At 42.1% G+C, this 15,543-nt stretch overlaps 1 long non-coding RNA gene across 1 annotated transcript in view; it reads right to left on the bottom strand.

Moving 5' to 3' along the window:
• Positions 1 to 15,543, bottom strand: part of LOC309867820 — a 39,080-nt gene that overhangs the window by 130 nt on the left and 23,407 nt on the right. The gene's annotated exons all lie outside the window — the stretch shown is intronic.

Here is a 15,543-nt window from a genome sequence, read left to right as displayed (position 1 = left end):
TTCCTCCTCTCTTTCTCTCAGCTTGTCTCTCTGCCTACTTGTGATCTCTGTCTCTGTCAAATAAATAAATAAAAATCTTAAAAAAAAAAATAAACTGCTACATGTCAGCAGATGCCTGACATGTATTTATCTAAGATGTCTCTTAGATAAGTAGCTAAGAGAACATACCCAATACAGTGGGCAAGCGCACTGTAATATTAGCACATTTAGTCCCTGCTATCTGTGAGATACATTCTGTTAACACCATTTTGCAGTTGAAAAAAGTGGGTATTCAAATGGTTAAATATCACGCCCAAGATCACAAACCTTGTTAGATGACAATTAGATTTAAACTTGGACAGTTCAGGGGCCCCTGAGTGGCTAGGTTGGTTGAGGCCGGGACTTTGATTTCAGCTCAAGTCGTCATTGGAGCGTTGTGAGATTGGGTTTCCTGCTTAGCGGGGAATCTGCTTGAGATTCTCTCCTTCCCTCTCTCCTCTCCCCCCCACCCCTGCTCACGTGCTATATAGATAGATAGATAGATTGATAAATAAATCTTTTTAAAAATAAAAAGAGTAAACGGGCAGTTTTAAGTCTGAGCTTCACCTTTAAACATATACTCTACCGAATATTGTTGGCCCTTGGAATATAACATAGCAAGCTAACTGGGAACAATATGCTACATGTCCTGAAGTGTTAAATTAACATGTAGCATTAAAATGAACTCACTGGGCTTTGTGCCCTCTTGATTCTGTTAGCAAACATATTGGTCAACTATGGAATATGTTAACGTTTTGCTATCTGCTGACTGGATGGGTGAAAGTATTGTCTTTGCTGCAACTGCAAGAGTCCAAATATAATAATTATGGGGTAAAATATGGGGAACTATATCCATCAGAGAGTTAAGTATCTGATTTGCATTTAGGTTAGTAAGCTTTGATTCTAATAAAGGACACTTTGGCTTTATAATCTGAGTGCTCTGGAAGGAGTCTTGTGAGGGGGGAAAGGAAGAGGAAACCAGAGGAGGCAGGAAGAACTTTTAGAGTGGGAATCAAGTTTGAGCTCTGTGAAAGAGGGCGGGAAGTAAAACAGCTTGGATCTGCACAGTTCTAAGAGTTTCAGCCAGGCCAGTGGAGAATCTTTGAGCCCAACGTTAGAGGCATCCTACATTGGGCAGAGACAGGGTTGACTTAGTATCCCTGCTGCACTGGCTTTTTGAGGACAGCCCATGGGAAGTGTAGCAGATTCAGTGTGGCAATTGGAGCCATCGTCAATTATGATCCCCATGGCAGGAGATCTGAGGAGTGCATTTTCATAGCTGCCTAGAGCCACACCGATCTACTTTTCCAGACGGGTTCAAGGGACAATTCCTTCAACCTTCATATGGGCCTCTGTTCCTAAAGAGAAGCTTAGAAGAAGGAGCTTAATGCAGCAAATTATAACCACTATCACTGCAGTTGATCTCAGGGCTGCAACCGGCCCGCATCCACTCCCTCCTTTACTATGAATTCTAATTTCCCCTCACTCTCCACTACATGTCCTCAGGTCTTAGTGGCTTGCCTGGTATTATGACCCAAACCTTCATTCCTGAGGGGTCCAAACCCTTGACAGTCATATCTTTCTCTGGCTGAGATTGCTGAACGCACATATTCACAGTTACAATGGAACATGGAAATTCTAGGAAGCACCAAAATAGATCGCTTGGGTTCTACATGAAATCCTGTCCGGCCTCATTGTGTAAAAGCAGCCCTATATCCTTCCTCTTGCTAATAAGGACTGTTTAACCCTGACAGTCTATTAACTCCATTTTTTTAAGACTTTATTTATTTATTTTACAGAGAGAGGGCACAAGCAGGGGGAGCATTAGGGGGAGGGAGAAGCATGTCCCCTGCTGAGCAGGGAGCCCCATGCAGGGCTGGATCTCAGGACGCTGAGATCATGATCTGAGCTGAAGGCAGACACCTAACCAACTGAACCACTCAGGTGCCCCTTAACATTTTTTTTTTAAGATTTTTTTTTAAAGATTAAGGGTGCATCTGCTCTGGGGACCTGGGCCTTTGGCCCTGAAGAGCACGGAGTTACAGAGAAGAAAGTACAAAATTTCCCAGTTGGCCAGTGGGTGTGGTAAATGGAGTCACTTCTGTTTCTGCTCTTTGGTTGCTGGAACCGTGTATTTTTCCTATTTGGGACACCGTATCATTTAGAGCTCTCTTGTTCAGTAAGCACACTGGATCCTGAAGAATGGTACGCATGCCTCTGAGCTGTTGCTTTAGCTGTGCATTTAGAAAGCCAGTCTTTCCCCTCCTCTGCCCTCCCTCCTTTTTCTTCCTCTGTCTCACACTCTCTTTCTCTTGCCCTCTTTCTTTCTCTCCCTTCTGGGGTGTGCTGTGTCTTTTCTTTTGTTCTGAAGTAAACACCAATCATCTCTTCTCACTAGTCCTCTACTGTCTTCCAGAGGTAAGTGATATTACTGAAGTATCTTCAGCAGCAATTAGGGGAGTTGCTCTGAGCTGTGATTAAATAGAATGTCATAGTTTAGCTAATTCTTGATTATACCTCTCTGTGACTATGATTTTACTTATCAGTCTAGCAGAGCCGTCTGGTGATGTCCTGCACTATCTTTTCATTTTTGATGTTTGTCTTTTCTCTTTCCCAGATTTGATAAATGATTTGCCCTCACTTGATCTACTGATCCAGGATACAAAAGAGGTCCCAAGCCGTAGTCTTGATGACAAATGTGCAGTGTCCCTGGTTATGATGGGCTCTTAGTGAGGTAATTAACTGCTGCGACAGAAAGATTTTCTCTTCTTAGTTCAAATATATCCTCTGAGCTAGTTTGGGAAATACCCATTCCTCATTTCTAAGGCACATGGATCCTGATGTTACTGGTTATCACTTGGATAAATAGGAACATCCTCTTTCAAACCTGTCTTCACAGATTTACAGCTCAGTATTTGACATATACTTCATAAGTATCATGAGCAAAGTATGTGGGGAGAGGATTTGGAAAATGCAGGCATATGTCTATTTTCTTCACCACTGCATACACGGCACTTAGCATAGTGCTTGCCACATCAAGGGCACTCAAAAATGTCACTTAAATAAATATTGATGATCTAAAAGTATATCTCTGTTCTCTTTACATAAGAATAAAATATGAGTAAAAAGGATCAAATACCCTTTGTTTCTTGGTGTCCATTTTTCAGTGGAATTTCACAGACTACTCTTATCTGTATTCCTCTCTGGTGATCCTCTTTTTCTATTTAAGAACTTTCAGGATGCCTTCTCTTCTGTTGTGTTTTAGAAAATTTTCAGAAGGCACTGTTTTTGTATTAGTCCTGCTTATGATGGGACTCTATGATCTCTATTTCTACAATTAGCTCCCCAACTTCTGCCAAAGAATGTTTCTTCTATTCTTGATTATTGATGCTGTGTCTTGTGTTTTATGTTCATTTTTGAAATCTCAGTATATTTAGGTTGATTGAGAATCAACTGAGATGCATTATCCTCCCAACCACCCCCCCGAAATTAAGGGGAGAATGTTATTATCAATGAGTTACCAAATTCATTCTAATGTTAGATGTATAGGTTCCTGTCATTTGACTGAGCTTTGTAAACTATACTTGGTGCTGTGTAGAAATGGGGAGGTAATAAAGATACTAATAAAGATACCAATATTCCAAAATAGGAATTCAGGTTAATAGGTCCTGTTAATAATTTTGGGAACCAAGTTATATATTCAGCAAGTAGGCATTGTGCATTTCAACTGGCTGGACTTCTTAGTTGTTGGAATGCAATTCAACATGACCCTGGTTGGGTGCCTGGGTGGCTCAGTCAGTTAAGCATTTGCCTTTAGCTCAAGTCATGCCTGGGATCAAGCCCCGTATTGGGTTCCTTACTCAGTGGGGAGCTTGCTTCTCCCTCTCCCTTTGTTCCTCTCCCACCCCACCCCCTGTTCCCTCTCACTATCTCTCAAATAAATAAATAAATAAAATATTTTAAAAAATTACCCTCATCTCTGGGTGATGGTTGTCCTAGAGAGAAGGATGAGGCTAGGAATTCTCTTAGAGTGTCAGAGACTCATTAGATTGGCCAAGTTGAGAATAGGTTGCTATATATTTCTCTTCTGCTTTTCAAGGATTCAGCAGGCCAAGAACTACAAGAAGGATATGTGTTTTATTTTGAGTAGTAACTCAAGGTTACATGCAAAACTCTTAGGTTCAGGATTTCAAAATGCAGGCAATATTAGAGAAAATATTTATGACACATGCCCACACATTTGATTAATACAACATTTACATTTATACCTGTCAGGTGGCTAAGCAGGGAGCAAGTAATGCGGTAGGACAATAGGGAGACATACCAACTTAACAGGCACAATCAGTGTTTCAGTGCCAGGCTGCTGTTGTTGCCAGCCACCTGCAAGGTTTTCTTCCTCATTTTTGCCAAAGGAGGCTGGAGTTGCCTCAAAGACTGGGGGTCATGGTCTGCAAAAAACCTGATGTAAGTTCTCCCATTAGAAGTGTGAAAAAGTGTAAAAAAGAAAACAAAAAAAAAGAGAGAGAGAGAGAGAAGGGCAAGAGACTAGTGCTTGATGTTCTGTGTTCAGTGATAGTGTGGCTGCACAGGTGTTTACACTAGAACACTTAGCAGGGACTGGGGGTTACTGCACCAAGGGGTCTGGCCCTAGACTCTCATCCATTCTTCCATAGCCTTCCTCTCAAAAACAACATGTACACATTACTCATTTCAGATATAAACATGTTTTCTTTAAGAAATTTCTCAAGGGTAACCTGGCTGGCTCAGCAGGATAACATGGAACTTTTAATCTTGGGGTTGTGGGTTTGAGTCCCCTGTTGGGTGTAGAGATTACTAAAAAAGTAAAATAAAATAATTTCTCTTAAAAAAGACAAGTTTTAAAACAAGTTTACATAAACGTGGAGGTCGAACTCATGACCCCAAGATCAAGAGTCACATGCTCCACTGAATGAGCCAGCCAGGCACCCCTGTGATGTAGGAAGCAAAGGCAGAAGAAAAAATATTAAATTTCCTTACTCCTTACAGCCCACTGACAAGTCCTTGAAACAGGCAGAGTGACATTCCTCTAGGGACTCAACCGCCTTGCTGTTGATACTTTGCTAAGGGCAAACGGCAGTCTTAACCCAAACCCCAGAATCATTTAAGTCTAATTTAGCCTATAACAATTCCTTCGGGAACTTCCTTTATCTCTACCTCCCAAGATACATGTTGTCAATCATCCCCCAAGCACATATCCACTGATACACATCTGAAGGGTCTCATGACTAAGGCTTTATTGGACAGTAATAAACGACCTTTCCCCAACAATAGCTAGCCCCCTTAACGTCCTGGAAACCTTGCTTCCAAAATTCCTTAGAGACTTTCACTTTTCCTGACCCCCTCCCAGCTTGAAAGTATATAATGGGCCACTGCTCATGACCCCAGGGCAGCTCTTTTTGCCCACAGGTCCTGTCCCCATTCTTTAATAAAACCACCTTTTTTGCACCCAAAACTTCTTTCTTAGCCATTGGCTTTGAACCCTAATGTCTTTCCCACATCACCCTTTTTATGAGATTTCTTAAGAACAATGGAATTTTATAATTTACAAGGTGAGGTAAAAGCCATCTGTCAAAACAAGCTCATTTCAGTGGGGAATGGGGCATCTTTTAAAAATACTTAAAGAATTCACATGATTTACCATATGTGTCCAATATTAGTTGACTGATATCCTTCTGATTCATTTCTGTGTATCTTAGAGCTATACACAGTCTTTTCTTCTTACTCACTTTCCATTGTTGAAGAAAAAAAAATTCAACTGGTAAAATAGAAGATCTAATTAAGACAGGGACACTGAAGGGACCCCATAAAAACTGTTTTCCCCCCTCCTTTTCCTATCTTACAAATGCTTTAGTGTATGTCCTCCTTATAAGGGACAAGGAGTTAATTTCTTTGGAGCCTTCCAGCACAATAGAAAACATCTAGGGAGCAATGGGGCTAGAGTAACTGGGCAAGGCCACATGTGTGTATTCCAGACCACTGGTGCTGGAAATCTGGATGCCAAGACTCCCTGGCTCCAGGGAATAAGTAATTTAATAGTTTCAATCTATTCAATGAATGCCATCTTTTAACAGTCAATATGAAATTTCCTGATCAGCACTAGTGCATTAATATACATGATAAAAACCCTGTTGTTCCCCCTACCCCAACATGTCCTCCTGGTTTGATACAATCCTCTCTTCCTTAACTTCTTGTCCTACCCTCTATCTTACAGAAACCCTTCATTTTGACAATTCCTAGGAGCTCCCCTCTATTTACTAGATGGGTTGCTTTCTGATTCATGCACTGATTAATAAAGTTACTTAGATATTCAGATTTACTCCATGGAGTTTTCTGTCTTATAATAGCATTCTAAACTGAAACAAAGAACAAGAACTTCCAGGAGAACAGGTCCCCACCCTGGTGATCACACACACTTGAAACAGCTCGAGGGGAAAGGCCACCAGCACTGAGGCAAAACTTCAGACAGGGTTATCAGCTGTCAGGCTGCTCTCCTTTGTGGACAGAATAACCGAATAACTCAGCAATAAGAGAAAGGATAAGTAAGTGATGGAAATCTAGGATGGAAAACAATGTTGCCACTATAAAATACACCCCCTGAGAAAGCTTATGAGGAGGGGAAAACATTCTCTTGTTATTGGAAAGGGAGGGAAAAAAAGAAGCAGAACATAAAATATTGTTTCCTATCACACATTTTAGTTTTAAATACAACCAGAAAAAATGTTGGTTGGAAATTTGTGAATATGTTTATCTTTGGCTGGCAAGATTACCGCTGATCTGTTTTTGTTTTTTGTTTTTCTTTACAATTTGTGATTTTTCTAAATTTCCCAACATTTTCATATTGAATATGTGTTCCTTCTCTAATAAGAAAAAAATGGAGATGTTATTTATAATGTTGGCTTCTTAAATCAGACATTCTGAGGTCCTTAACAGGCTCATCAAATCCTCTTCTTGCTGCAGTGGGGAGCACACACTCACCTAGACTTTTGGATTCCTCCTCCAGGTGGGTGATACTGATAGAGGAATGTTTGGAATCCCAGGGTTGCTCAGAGAATTCTTGACTGATTTTTATGAGTTTCTTTCTCCCTGAGAACACTTCAAGAAAAATGCTTCACCTTCTGGATAATTGCAGTTTTCTCTCTGTTGTTTTTCGGAAGGCTGACTGATAATACATACCATCCAGGGAACGGTACAGAACGTTTTTCTCCAAGATGAACCATAATTGACTTCTGTCTTTATCTCCTGTCATTCTTTCTTATGAAGGCAAAGTGTGGCATCAGGAAGAACATATGAACTTAGGATGAGGACAGATAGGATATCATCAAAAGCTCTGATTTTTAAAAAATTGAATATATTTGACATAAAACATTGTGTAAGTTTAAGATGTACAATGTGCTACCTTGATGTATTTATATGTTGTAATATGATTGCCTTTGTAGCTATATTAGCACCTTTATCAGATTACATAGTTATCCATTCCTTTTAGTCTTTGGGATAATTACATTTTAGTTTCTTAGTAAGTTGGATAATGTAGTATAGTATTTTGTTATCTATATTCATTATACTTTGAGTTAGATCTCTATGACTTATTTACTACTCATTGTAAGTTTATACTCTTAAACTACATCAGTCTTATCCCCTCACCCTCTGTCCCCTGGTGTTACAGGATTTTTTTCTCAGCGCTGGAGGTTCTCGGTCATGCGGCTTCGAAGAATAAAGAGGTAGGCCAGACAGAGTGGTGGGCAGCAGAGCCAGGTTTGTTGAAGGATAGCTAAGTGATAGTACTAAGCTCCTGAGGAGGGAGGGGACCTGAGAGAGATGCCACCAGAGTTTCTAAGTCTCGAGACTTTTGTGAACTGGTTGGCAGCTGTTTTAATCTGATTGACCCTCCCTGAGCCTGTCCTCCCATCAGGTTTTTGTCTCATGGGAAAGGGTGGTGGCCTCCTTCCAGGGGCGGTGTAAAATCCTTTTAAGAGTGGTTCCCCCAGAGGTATGGGCCTTTACCCCTGTCTGCCTGCTTTCCAACTCTCCTTCATCACTGGTAACCACCATTTCACTCTTTTTTTTTTCTTTCTAATTTGACTCTTTTAGATTCCACTTGTAAGTGATATCATCTAATATTTGTCTTTTTCTGTCTGACTTATCTCGCTTAGCATAATGTGCTCAAGGTCCATCCCTGTTGTTGCAAATGTCAGGATATCTTTCTTCCTCATGGCTGAATAATCCACTGTGTGGATGTATTTTTTTTAACACATTCGCCCGAATATGGACATTTAGGCTACCTTTATATCCTAACGCCCTGATATTTTTAAGCTGAGGCAAAACATGAGGAAAAGGTAAAGAACTCCAAAGAGCATCAGTCCTGACCAGCAAGAGGTGCTGTTGTGAGGGGCACTTGGCTGGTTCAGTCCATAGATGTTGAGACTTTTGTTCTCAGGGTTACAAATTCAAGCCCCATATTGTGTGTGAAGCCTAGTTAAGAAAACAAAAACAGAGTTGTTATGCATTATGGAAGGGAAGGCAGGTCTTCTCAGCACATTGCCTACACAGAAAACACTATTAGCAAGGTAATCTTCAGAACTGGGAGGAGTTGATATTTACATGTTCCCCACATGAATGTGTGTGTGTATCTGCTGGGAGCTGGTGTGTGAAGTGGGTGGTGACTGTGTGTCTCTCTCCTATAGTTGTGTCAGCACAAAAACTCCAAGAGTTTGGAAGAGGGAGAGATGCTCTCTGTGGGGTGCAAGGCAGAGGGGGTTTGCTGTCCCTGATTGACCTCTTTACTGTGCTAGTCCCAGGCAGTCCTGGCTAGCCCATGGGGGTGCAGCGCCCTCCTGTGGTTCTCATGGTTCTTCCTAACTTTCTCCAGGTCCTTCTTCCCTTCCTAAGTTACTCCTGACTCTGGCTTCCAGTTGCCATGGCCCAGCCACCTTAGCTCTTGCTCCTGTCCATGGTTCTCATGCCCATTTGCATTCCATCCTTCTCATAGCAGACTCACTTGAAGTCACATTCATCTGCTCCCTTATAGCCCTCTCAGACTCCTGGCTGGGGATTCAGAGCTTTGGAAAATGTTCTGATTGGTCCTTTTAAAATTTGATCCTGATTTTTAAAAAAAATTTATTTATGTATTTGAAAGAGAGAGACAGAGGGAAAGCATGAGCAGGGGGAAGGGGTAGAGGGAGAGGGAGAAGGGGAGAGGGAGAAGAAGACTCCCCACCGAGCAGGGAGCCCCACCCCAGGACCCTGAGATCATGACCCAAGCCAAAGACAGACGCTTTACCAACTGAGCCACCCAGGCGCCCTGACCCTGAGGTTCTAAGGAGCCATTCTCTAGCTTTATTCCCGCTCTTGCAACGATATGGTTCAAACTGAAGATGGTTCCTGCTGGGGTTGGTAAGTTGTTGGGAGAGGAAAGCAAGTGCTCGTGAAGGAGAGAAAGCACTGATGGCTGAAGGCAGAGGTGGCTGAAGGTGAATGTAAGGGCTCCCGGGATGGGAGGAGGCAAAAAGTGCATGACTCCCCCGTGCTTGAAATCTCCCACCCTCTGCTCATTTCCCTCTGACGCTGATAGCATAGGTGACCCAGAAACATCTGAAGAGCCCCAGAGTCTGATGTCCTTCTCCTCAAGTCACCTTTCTGTAGTCCTACAAATCCTCTGTCCCTGACATAGCTAATGTTCGTATAATTGTATCCCTTCCACTTCACCCCCCCCCCGCCAAAGTCCTGGGGTGACCACTGCTGTGGACGGCAGCAGAGAGTGGATGGCATGCAGGATGTCTTCTGTTTGAAGGAAGGAAGGCAGACAGATTGGCCTTCTAAAGGCACAGCTGAAAATTCATTTTTTGCCTTTGTTTCAGCAAAATCACTGTTGCCACAATCTAGGTTTTTACACAGTTTATATGCTTCTTATGACAGCAATGGATATGTCAAAGTAGCTAATTTTTTTGGATCATTGTAAGTTATTAATTTTTAAAAATTAATTTCCATTTGAAGATTTTTTTTTCTGTTAAAAGGTTATGGGAATGTATTATCAGTACTGTTCTTAGAGCAATATTCGGGGCGCTTATGTGGCTCAGTTGTTTAAGCATCAAACTCTTGATTTGGGCTCAGGTCATGATCTCAGGGTCATGAGACTGAGCCCTACATTGGGCTCTGTGGTCAGCATGGAGCCTGCTTAAGATTCTCTCTCCCTGCTTCACTCTCCCTCTCCCCTGTACCCCTCCCACTCCATGCTTTCTCTCTGTCTCTCTCTTTCTCAAATAAATAAGCCTTCATAATAAAATAAAACAGGGGCACCTGGGTGACTCAGTGGGTTAAGCCTCTGCCTTTGGCTCAGGTCATGATCTCAGGGTCCTGGGATCGAGCCCCGCATCAGGCTCTCTGCTCAGAGGGGAGCCTGCTTCCCCCTCTCTCTGCCTGCCTCTTTGCCTACTTGTGATCTTTTCTCTGTCAAATAAATAAATAAAATCTTAAAAAAAGGAAAGAACATAAAACAATATTTAGATTTAGAAATGAGTTGTGAGTTTTACATATGTTCTAACACTGAAATGGGGTTGCATATGTTAAATTAAGATTATCACAGTAAATGTTATGGATTATTTTCATTTTATTATATAAAGTTCTGTAACTTCTATTGCTATTTTTGCCACTTCTTAAAACAATATGTAGATATATAGAGTTTTGTAAAGAATTAGTATGAAGTGTCAAAATACATATGTACAAATTTAAGGGTAAAGAAATCGAATATTGCCAAACATGCTTCAGCTGTCATGTACAACTGTCAGGCGGGATTGTGCTAATTTGTGAGTACTTTCAAAACTGTGCATTGGAACACGAAGGGAGAGAAGGAAAGAGATGCTTGGCATTGTGATACATCACAATAAAAATGCACTGCAGTCATGCCATCTGAAAGGAAGAATTTGACAAGTCAGCCTTTTGTTTTACTGACGGGCTTCTGCGGCTCAGATCCTTCCAGTACTTGGAAGCAGGCCTGTCTCCTATCCTGGCAGAGACACAATCTGTAAGCGGTCTCGTCACTCAGGCATAGTTCCCTTAAAAGGAACTTGCTTTTACCTCTTGTAAAAGCAAGAGCTGTGGAGAACTATTTCCCTTGGATTAGAGCTGTGTCAGGCATGAAAGCAGAGGTTTAGGATTCTTGGTTGCCCTGGATTTCAAGTCACAGAGGCATCTCTGTGTTCCTTAATATATTTATTTTTATTTATTTATTTATTTATTGACTTTTTAAAGATTTATTTATTTATTTATTTGACAGAGAGAGATCACAAGTAGGCAGAAAGGCAGGCAGAGAGAGAGAGAGGAGGAAGCAGGCTCCCCTCTGAGCAGAGAGCCCAATGCGGGAATCGATCCCAGGACCTGAGCTGAAGGCAGAGGCTTAACCCACTGAGCTACCCAGGAGCCGCTTAATGTATTTATTATGTTGTATGTTTGTGTTAGTTCCCCTTTGGCCTTTTTTATGTGTGAGGCCCAACTACCCTTGGTCTAGGGTAGTTCTGGCTGTATCTTCAGCACTTTGGCCAAGTCAAGTACATAGCAATAGGTGATTCCTAATAATATCTGATCAAATATTTTTTGAGTCAGGACAACGAGCTCCTGAAAGAGATGTGTTCCTGGCTTTCTGAATGTCCCATAGTTAGTGAATTTTAAGCAAAGAAGAGTTTTATTGTTGTTGTCGTTTTAAGAAGAGTGTCTTTAGGTACAGATAAGAGGGAGAAAGCCTTCAGAGCAGAAGTTTAGAATTGTTGGCCAAAAAGAGATTAGTTTAGAAATGTTCTACGGGGACACCTGGGTGGCCCCGTCTGTTAAGTGTCTGTGTTTGGCTTAGATCAGGATCCCAGGACTCTGGGATTAAGTCCCACATCAGACTCCTTGCTGAGCAGGGAGTTTGCTTCTCCCTCTCCCCCTACTTGTGCTCTCTTTCTCTGACAAATAAATACGATCTTTAAAAAAAAAAAAAAAAGAAGAAGAAGAAGACGTGTTCTCCAAGCAGAGTACTAAACCAGATATATTCTTGAGTTGGCTTTGCATGGACATTAGGAGAGTTGTTTCTGTTTCAGCCACAAAGGCTGGGCCTGGAGTTCAGGCTGAAAGAATGCTACTGCTTCAGAGATGAAGGGACAAAATGGCTCTGGGCTAAAATGGGCCTGGCAGTATAGAACTTTTAAATAAACTGGAATAGGCCTCTCTAGTGGGTAGATTGTGCCAAACCAAGTTGTGTGGCATGAGATAGTATCTTTAAATCTTCACTAATGCTATCTAGGGAAGCACTGACTGAGAAAAGTCATTGTTACTGTGGAAAAATAGTATCTGATCTTTATATAACTATATAACTCCCTGTCAGAGGAAACAGGGAGTTCCCTACCAGGGAGGTGTAAGGCTAGGACAGAGCCTCAGACTACACTTTCTGCAGAAAAGGATTTTGTCACTCAAATTTGTATCACAACAATTAGTCAGGTGACCACAAACCTGGCTAAGACATTCTTAGTGTGGACATGTCCTTGAGCTACACTCTATCCGTACTTCTTACCACTTACTTCTGTTTTCCCTTTCCATCTAGAGGTTTAAGGGGAGATATTCTAGAGAACAGACATGGCAAGTTTTAAAGAATGAAAGGAAGGGCCATTTTCACGCTGTGCACTTTTCCAGAAAATTTAGGGGCCTGCTGAAATCTATCAGACTATATTTCTTACCTATAGCTCCTCCTAAGAAAAGAATCTGTAATGCAAGTCCATAGATACCTTCATTCATTAGAACTTCTGAAGGATAAGTGACATATTTAGTGCCATACCTAGAAGGTGACACAACGCTGCAATGGACAACCAACTGTTACCTCAGCTTCTGAAAACTCAAGATCACCAAGTGCGTGGTCTCCTAGGGATCCTGGTGCCCTGACCTTCCGGTTCTAAGATCTGAGCCCTGGTGGTATGCCTTCTGTGGTCCTTCCACTCCTTCCTTCCCCAGAAGCTACACCCTTCACTGACCCCAGCCAGACAGCTATGCTCTCTCAGGCTCCTCATGTGCAGGAGGTGGGGTGAGGAAACATGGGTGGACAACGGGAGAAGGGCCACTCTGTCTCATCTGTGGGTGATTGCCCTTCTGGCCAGACAGGCCCTCCTAGGCTGACACTTGCTTTTCTTTCAAGTTTCCTTAGTCCCCCTGCCCCCCGGGGGAATCTTCACTGGGTGCATAGTGTGAGGGTTGGGAGTGGGGGAAGCATCTGCTGCGGGAAGCCTTGATCCCACCCTAACGTGATGTTCTCTGTGTCTCGAGTCTACTTTGTTCCCGAGCTGCTCTAATAAAACGCCCACAGACTAGGACTCTGATCCTGGCTGGGAGCTTCTCTGTTCTGTGACCTCTGCACTCTCTCCCGCTCCTGTCTGGATTGTCCTGCCAGGGGGCGCTCTGTAGACCACTTCCCGTGAGCCAAGAGGGCAACTTTTGGCCCTGCTTTGCTAAAACTGTGGCCAGCTTTATCTCTTAAAAGACTTTTTGAAAAAATGTTCATCATCATTAGCCCTCAGGGAGGTTCAAATTAAAACCACATTGAGATATCACCTTACACCAGTTAGAATGGCCAAAAGTAACAAAACAGGAAACAACATGTGTTGGAGAAGATGTGGAGAAAGGGGAACCCTCTTACACTGTTGGTGGGAATGCAAGTTGGTGCATCCTCTTTGGAGAACAGTGTGGATATTCCTCAAGAAATTAAAAATAGAGCTTCCTTATGACCCTGCAATTGCACTCCTGGGTATTTACCCCAAGGATACAGATGTTGTGAAAAGAAGGGCCATCTGTACCCCAATGTTTATAGCAGCAATGGCCACGGTCACAAAACTATGGAAAGAACCAAGATGCCCTTCAATGGACAAATGGATAAGGAAGATGTGGTCCATATACACTATGGAGTATTATGCCTACATCAGAAAGGATGAATACCCAAGTTTTGTAGCAACGTGGATGGGACTGGAAGAGATTATGCTGAGTGAAATAAGTCAAGCAGAGAGAGTCAATTATCCTATGGTTTCACTTATTTGTGGTGCATAACAAATATCATGGAGGACAAGGTGTGATAGAGAGGAGAAGGGAGTTGGGGTAAATTGGAAGGGGAGGTGAATCACAAGAGACTATGGACTCTGAAAAACAATCTGAGGGGTTTGAAGTGGCAGGGGGGCGGGAGGTTGGGGTACCAGATGGTGGGTATTATAGAGGGCACGGATTGCATGGAGCACTGGGTGTGGTACAAAAATAATGAATACTGTTTTTCTGAAAATAAATAAATTGGAAAAAAAAATAAAAGACTTTTTGAGCCCTGCAGAGAACCAGGGAGAAATAGACACATAGGATTTAAATATCTCAAAGCAAATCGGCTTCCAAAGCACAGGTTTTAACCCTTCTGCTGCGAACCAGCCCAAGGTCTGTCTCAGTCTCACTTTTCCAAAGAGAGAACGGCAGCAACGGACACATCCAACAAGCATCCATTGTGTGCCATGAGCCTGTAACAGTAGAGTGAGCATGGAGGAGGACCAGGGTTGGGGAGAGAGTATCAGCAGAGTTCCTGTCTGTTCCAGGCCCAAGTTTCTTCTTCTGAAAGCAGCAAACACTCAGTTTCCTTTTTACAGTCTACATAATATACAAGCCTGTTCATATATATAAACTTACCAGTATGTATTCAGGTTTGTGTGTGTTTGTATGTGTCTCCTCCATTCTGCTCCAGGGATAGTAGCACCCTATACACAGTGTTCTGCACCTTATCTTTGGGTCACAAACATAGTTAGGAAGGGATGTACCTTACTCTTGTTGGTGACTGCATGATAGCCTATTCTGTTCTATAGTGTTCTATAGCTACGTAATCATTTCCTTAATCAATCTGTTATTCACGGTGTACACTTTGTTCTAATCTTTTGCAACTGTAAACAAGCTGGAACACATGTCCTGGGACAAAATAACAACAAGCCCTGTGTATTCAGCTATTGACAGGCTCACTCTTATGCCCTGTCAGTGTTCCTAGGGTCTGGCCTAGGTTTCTGCACAGTGTGGGGCAGAGGGAGATGTGGGTTGACCACATCAAATCTTCCAGATGCTTGTGGGTGTCACTGGCCCCAAAGAATCCTAGGAAAGTATTAGTTTTCAGAATATAACAACATGACCAGAGAAATGTTTTCCTTGAAATTCAGAGCCCAGTAACATCTCTGCACATAGAAGTCAACATTATTGTTTTAACATTCTGGTCTTTTAATAAGGAGAGAGTGAAAGCAATACCTGTTTATATGTGTTAGATAAATTTAGACACGAGTAAAGTCGACTAATTTAGTTTCTGATCACCTATAGAAAATTTTAGGCCAAACTACAAGCACTCATTTTTAAACAATTTCTATGTGGTAAGCACTTTACTTAAATTGACTCATTTCACCCTCAAACCATTCCACAAGATAGATACTACTATCCTCATTTTAAGATTTCTTCATTTAGTCG

The sequence above is a fragment of the Mustela nivalis genome (assembly GCF_964662115.1).
Source record: "Mustela nivalis genome assembly, chromosome: 6".
NCBI lineage: Eukaryota > Metazoa > Chordata > Mammalia > Carnivora > Mustelidae > Mustela > Mustela nivalis.
This window is presented reverse-complemented; position numbering and strand designations above follow the sequence as displayed.